We start from the raw sequence: 7,500 nt of genomic DNA on the forward strand, positions 1-7,500 counted from the left end.
TGTGTCTGAGAAGCTGGGGCACATGGCCTCCCCACGACAGGGAGGTTGGCACCGGGTTCAACTTTTCAATTCGTGCAACAAAAACCGGTAACCGACAAATACAAAGCATACACACACACACCGCGCGTGTGCCCTTGCTCTGGTGCTAGAGAAATCGAGTGCTCGAGCTGGCCGGAACGGGACGCCCCGCTCCGGAGCTTCACAATCGGACCACTGCGGTAGCGACCAGTGGGACGTCTCGGCCTCACACGAACAGCACAGAGATCAGCACACAGGAGACGGCGCACAACGAGTAATCTACCTAGCACGCCGCCGACCAAGTGGCCAAACTCTCGAGAGGAATGTCCGTCTGACACAAGGGACAGAAACGGGAGGTAACCGCTGAGCCTGAAACACCAGCAAATAAATGCTAGCCCGCCTGGGCCCTCCAACGTCGGACAGTCCTCGCCGTATCGATCGAGTGACCTGGGCACGCACTTTTTTTTTCCTTTCACACAGTGTGGGGTTGGCGGCGGCGGGGGGGGGGGAGAAAGCATGCAACTTGGTTGACGTCGCCTGGTCAACTCGCATCGGTTTTCCGTCCCCATGACTGTAAGGAGCAACCGCGACCAGCGTAGCCAAACAGGTCGACCAAAGCTTTCGGCGCTCGCACGGAGAGGTGATGCCAGCCGGCGTGCGTCGCCTAACTTGGACAAAATTCTGGGCACGCACTTTTCGTTTGAGAATAGGACATACATGTAGTGCAACCCAAGGAAACCAGGCGACGCCGCCACAATCTGCGCCTGACAGACAAAGATAACCGTTCACAAGGAGCCTTGTTATTTCGCACCAAGTCTTTTGCGGGCATAGTTTCTTTCTTTGACATGTATATCTGTATGAAGGTCGGCTTTGCTCTGCCATCGCAGCCTCCCTTCTTTGCTTTTCTCACTGTACCAACAGACATGTCATAGACTTTGGTTTTTTTTTCATTAATTCTTTTCCTGTGGGTGTGGTGTGCCTCCGCACCCCCCAATCTGTTCCAAGGCCTTGTTTTCTCTCGCTCGCCAAAACACTTTGTCTGTTTTCACAGCCAGTCTACCGGCCTAGACCCAACTGTGCGATATTTCAGAGCCGGCAACAGAGCATGGAAAGTCCGCCAGATTTACCCTTAAATGCTCATAAATGACTTCCAGGCACTCTTCGGAAGGTCTTTTATTTCAAAAGAAGGTCCTTCCTTGAGGGAGCACTTCTTCGGCCACTTTGCAAGTGCAACCGCTGCCAGCAAAAGTTCTGAAAATCGAGTTCCCGAAAATCTCCGGGTACCCCGCCAACCCCCAGCCACCCGAATCGCAAGTGTCAATTCGGCGGGTTGCCTGCCGGTAGTCCTTCCGAAAATGAGGCGCCAAATCGCCGCAACGGCCATTTTTCATTTCGGCATCGGGACTTCCGACGGCAACTGATTAACTAGCCCGGGGACTAGAGCGGCAGCAAATGCAACGTGCCCTCTTGGCGGGAGCAACTTGACCGCCCCCGTGGGGAAAGGTCAACTCGGGGCCCGGGAAAGTCGCCGAGTCCGACCCCATACACTTCCATGAGTTGGGGGTTTTGGCCTTCCCGGCCCAAGGCTCGCCTTATTTCGGCCTGCACTTTCGGAAAAGGGTGCATTCCTTTTGGTTAATGATTTCACCAGCCCGGGTCTTAGCCTCTGCCCCGACGGCTAAGTCTTTTGGTTAATGATTTCCTGCGGCTGGGACTACCCTTTCCCCCCGCCCTGCAGGCACCCGGGTCGGGAGGCCGTCGGGGGCACTTTCCGGGGCAAATCCGGACCCTTACGCAAGGGAGAGTGCGCCCCCCGCCTCGGCCGGGGGTCAGGCTGCCGCCTATTAAGCCCGACAGAAAACCCGAAAAATGGACGAAAATGGGAAAAAATCCCCATCCGAAAAAGGCTTAAAAGTCGGTTGGGCGGCAGCTAGGGTCGGTCTCTGCAGACCTGGAGGCTCGGGTGGACTCTTGGAATAAACGTCCAAGTCCCGACTTGCCACCTCCTACTACTGTGCAGATACCCCGCCAACCCCCAGCCACCCGAATGACAAGCGTCCGATCAGCGGGACGAATTTGACAACTCTGGCCGGACCTCTGGAACTCCATCCCGGGTAACCGGGGCAAATTTTTCCGCTTGATCGCCCTTCCACTGGTTAACCATTTGCCCTTTCGGACTTAGTCTCTGGACATTATTCGACGGATTTTCTGGTTAACCATTTGCCCTTTCGGACTTAGTCTCTGGGCATTATTTTCGACTTTTTGGTTAATGATTTCACACTTTTTACTTACTTTTGCGCTTTTTGGTTAATGATTACTCTGCTTACTGGTTAATTATTTGCCCTTTCGGACTTAGTCTCTGGACATTATTTTCGAGTTTTTGGTTAATGATTTCACACTTTTAACATATTTTTGCGCTTTTTGGTTAATGATTACTCTGCTTACTGGTTAACCATTTGCCCTTTCGGACTTAGTCTCTGCACATTATTTTCGACTTTTTGGTTAATGATTTCACACTTTTAACATATTTTTGCGCTTTTTGGTTAATGATTTCATACTTTTTACTTACTTTTGCGCCTTTTGGTTAATGATTACTCTGCTTACTGGTTAACCATTTGCCCTTTCGGACTTAGTCTCTGGACATTATTTTCGAGTTTTTGGTTAATGATTTCACACTTTTTACTTACTTTTGCGATTTTTGGTTAATGATTACTCTGCTTACTGGTTAACCATTTGCCCTTTCGGACTTAGTCTCTGGACATTGTTTTCGACATTTTGGTTAATGATTTCACACTTTTAACTTAATTTTGCGATTTTTGGTTAATGATTACTCTGCTTACTGGTTAACCATTTGCCCTTTCGGACTTAGTCTCTGGACATTGTTTTCGACATTTTGGTTAATGATTTCACACTTTTAACTTAATTTTGTGCTTTTTGGTTAATGATTTCATACTTTTTACTTACTTTTGCGATTTTTGGTTAATGATTACTCTGCTTACTGGTTAACCATTTGCCCTTTCGGACTTAGTCTCTGGACATTGTTTTCGACATTTTGGTTAATGATTTCACACTTTTAACTTAATTTTGTGCTTTTTGGTTAATGATTTCATACTTTTTACTTACTTTTGCGATTTTTGGTTAATGATTACTCTGCTTACTGGTTAACCATTTGCCCTTTCGGACTTAGTCTCTGGACATTATTTTTGGGTTTTTGGTTAATGATTTCACACTTTTTACTTACTTTTGCCCTTTTTGGTTACTGATTACTCTGCTTACTGGTTAACCATTTGCCCTTTCGGACTTAGTCTCTGGACATTATTTTCGAGTTTTTGGTTAATGATTTCACACTTTTAACATATTTTTGCGCTTTTTGGTTAATGATTACTCTGCTTACTGGTTAATTATTTGCCCTTTCGGACTTAGTCTCTGCACATTATTTTCGAGTTTTTGGTTAATGATTTCACACTTTTAACATATTTTTGCGCTTTTTGGTTACTGATTTCATACTTTTTACTTACTTTTGCGCCTTTTGGTTAATGATTACTCTGCTTACTGGTTAACCATTTGCCCTTTCGGACTTAGTCTCTGGACATTATTTTCGAGTTTTTGGTTAATGATTTCACACTTTTTACTTACTTTTGCGATTTTTGGTTAATGATTACTCTGCTTACTGGTTAACCATTTGCCCTTTCGGACTTAGTCTCTGGACATTATTTTCGGGTTTTTGGTTAATGATTTCACACTTTTTACTTACTTTTGCGATTTTTGGTTAATGATTACTCTGCTTACTGGTTAACCATTTGCCCTTTCGGACTTAGTCTCTGGAGATTATTTTCGAGTTTTTGGTTAATGATTTCACACTTTTTACTTACTTTTGCGATTTTTGGTTAATGATTACTCTGCTTACTGGTTAACCATTTGCCCTTTTGGACTTAGTCTCTGGACATTATTTTCGGGTTTTTGGTTAATGATTTCACACTTTTTACTTACTTTTGCGATTTTTGGTTAATGATGACTCTGCTTACTGGTTAACCATTTGCCCTTTCGCACTTAGTCTCTGGAGATTATTTTCGACTTTTTGGTTAATGATTTCACACTTTTAACTTAATTTTGTGCTTTTTGGTTAATGATTTCATACTTTTTACTTACTTTTGCCCTTTTTGGTTAATGATTACTCTGCTTACTGGTTAACCATTTGCCCTTTCGGACTTGGTCTCTGGACATTATTTTCGAGTTTTTGGTTAATGATTTCACACTTTTTACTTACTTTTGCGATTTTTGGTTAATGATTACTCTGCTTACTGGTTAATTATTTGCCCTTTCGGACTTAGTCTCTGCACATTATTTTCGAGTTTTTGGTTAATGATTTCACACTTTTAACATATTTTTGCGCTTTTTGGTTACTGATTTCATACTTTTTACTTACTTTTGCGCCTTTTGGTTAATGATTACTCTGCTTACTGGTTAACCATTTGCCCTTTCGGACTTAGTCTCTGCACATTATTTTCGACTTTTTGGTTAATGATTTCACACTTTTAACATATTTTTGCGCTTTTTGGTTAATGATTTCATACTTTTTACTTACTTTTGCGCCTTTTGGTTAATGATTACTCTGCTTACTGGTTAACCATTTGCCCTTTCGGACTTAGTCTCTGGACATTGTTTTCGACATTTTGGTTAATGATTTCACACTTTTAACTTAATTTTGTGCTTTTTGGTTAATGATTTCATACTTTTTACTTACTTTTGCCCTTTTTGGTTAATGATTACTCTGCTTACTGGTTAACCATTTGCCCTTTCGGACTTAGTCTCTGGAGATTATTTTCGAGTTTTTGGTTAATGATTTCACACTTTTTACTTACTTTTGCGATTTTTGGTTAATGATTTCACACTTTTTACTTACTTTTGCGATTTTTGGTTAATGATGACTCTGCTTACTGGTTAACCATTTGCCCTTTCGGACTTAGTCTCTGCACATTATTTTCGAGTTTTTGGTTAATGATTTCACACTTTTTACTTACTTTTGCGATTTTTGGTTAATGATTTCATACTTTTTACTTACTTTTGCGATTTTTGGTTAATGATGACTCTGCTTACTGGTTAATTATTTGTACTTTCGGACTTGGTCTCTGGACATTATTTTCGACTTTTTGGTTAATGATTTCACACTTTTAACATAATTTTGCGCTTTTTGGTTAATGATTACTCTGCTTGCTTGTTACTGATTTCCCCTTTCGGACTTGATCTCTGGCCGTTCTTTTCGACCTTTTTGGATCAGGTTTCCACACTCTGAAATTATTTTGGGCTCACTGATTAGGCGAGATCAAGGGGGCATGCCTGGGCACTTTGGGCTCAGTTTGGGAAGGCGGCGTCCGTGTGCTCCTCCGCCCTTCCCGCACTTGCGGCTAGGTTTGCCAAACTGCGCTGACCCGCAGCCCTGCCTTTTTGCCCACGGCACGGAACGACTCAAGTCTGGCTCCGTTCCAGGCCGTTGCCTCCGGCTGCCCGCCGTCCGGCCGGCCTGGGACGTACCCCGGCTGACGGCGCCGGAGCCCCTCTAGCAGCCACCGGTGCCGCGGGCCAATGGGTCCGGGCGTTCCGGAGCTATCGGTGGGGAAGTGCTCTCCCCTTTTCCTGACGCCGTTCGCCCGAGCAGAGGTGCAGCCTGACGGGACTGCTGTCGCCTTCCGCGGCGCACCGGCCCCTTTCACCTGCCGTCGACCGCGCGGAGCTCGGACCTTCCTCCCCGAAGTTATGGCCCCGGCGCCGGAGGGTTCCCGGGGCCGGGCATTCAGCGGGGTGAGTCTTCACCTTCCCGGTCAGCCTGCGGGGTCGGTGCGCCGGCACTCGACGCGGGAGGGTCCCCTCTTTCCGTAGAGCCCCGCCCGGTGCCGATCGGCCGGCGGATTGCGGAGCGAACCGCGCCTGACCGACGGGCCTCGGAAACCCGTTGCAGTCGACGGGGGGGAACCGGACAGCGGGACGAGGTGCCGATTCCACCCGCAGATTCGATCCCGAAATCCCGCGGGATTCGGCGGTCCGACCCGACAGATTCAAACGTCGCCCGGGCGGCCCCCAGCGGTCGGGCCGGCCTGGTTCCGCCACCGCCCGATGCCCCTCGCCCCCGGCTACCGCCGACCGCGCCGACCGAGGGAATGCGGCCGGACGTCCGGCGGCAATCGGCCGGAAAGCGGTATGGCCATTTCCTACTGTCCCTCGGACGGGCAGAGGGGCGGCGCCGGGGCACTCGCGGACCAGGCCGCGCCCCTCCGAGCCCTACCGCCTGCCGTCGACCGCGCGGGGATCGGACCTCCCTCCCCGAAGTTATGGCCCCGGAGCCGGAGGGTAGCCGGGGCCGGGCATTCAGCGGGGTGAGTCTTCACCTTCCCGGTCAGCCTGCGGGGTCGGTGCGCCGGCACTCGACGCGGGAGGGTCCCCTCTTTCCGTAGAGCCCCGCCCGGTGCCGATCGGCCGGCGGATTGCGGAGAGCGAACCGCGCCTGACCGACGGGCCTCGGAAACCCGTTGCAGTCGACGGGGGGGGGGGAACCGGACAGCGGGACGAGGTGCCGATTCCACCCGCAGATTCGATCCCGAAATCCCGCGGGATTCGGCGGTCCGACCCGACAGATTCAAACGTCGCCCGGGCGGCCCCCAGCGGTCGGGCCGGCCTGGTTCCGCCACCGCCCGATGCCCCTCGCCCCCGGCTACCGCCGGCCGCGCAGACCGAGCGAATGCGGCCGGACGTCCGGCGGCAATCGGCCGGAAAGCGGTATGGCCATTTCCTACTGTCCCTCGGACGGGCAGAGGGGCGGCGCCGGGGCACTCGCGGACCAGGCCGCGCCCCTCCGAGCCCTACCGCCTGCCGTCGACCGCGCGGGGATCGGACCCTCCTCGCCGAAGTTATGGAGGTAAGACCGGGAGGCTGCCCAGGGTCGGGACTTCAACCGGCTGCCGCCACCCTTTCCCGCCTGTCCCACGGGCTCGGAGATCCAGGCCCTGCAAAGACCCTCCGGTCGCCACCCGACAGGTGCTTTACCGGAGAAATCGTAAACCGGCGTCAGGGCCGGACCTGTCCCGCAGAGGGCAGCCTGCGCCCTTATGCTTTCCCTTTTGCTTTGGCCCCGCAGTAGCAAATGGTTCACCGATAAGTCGGGAACCCACACGCCCGGCCCCACCCGCCCATCCTTCCGCAATGCATCGCCTAGACACACGCACCAAGGGCGCTCTCCTTCCCCCGCCTCCCACATCCCACAGGATGTGCCCTCAGACCACGGCGCCCACACAACCACCCACCCACCCACCCAACCTTCCTAAACACGCCGGCAAACATGCATCGAAACACGGCCACCTTCGCAAATTCACCCCCACGCCGACTATTAAGCCCGGCAAGACTCATTGCAGCCAACCGCGGCCAAAAGTTGAAGTGACAACTCATTAACCAATTTACAACATTTGGACAACTGATTAACCAGACTCTTTG

The sequence above is a fragment of the Heterodontus francisci genome, unplaced genomic scaffold (assembly GCF_036365525.1).
Source record: "Heterodontus francisci isolate sHetFra1 unplaced genomic scaffold, sHetFra1.hap1 HAP1_SCAFFOLD_1399, whole genome shotgun sequence".
Lineage (NCBI taxonomy): Eukaryota > Metazoa > Chordata > Chondrichthyes > Heterodontiformes > Heterodontidae > Heterodontus > Heterodontus francisci.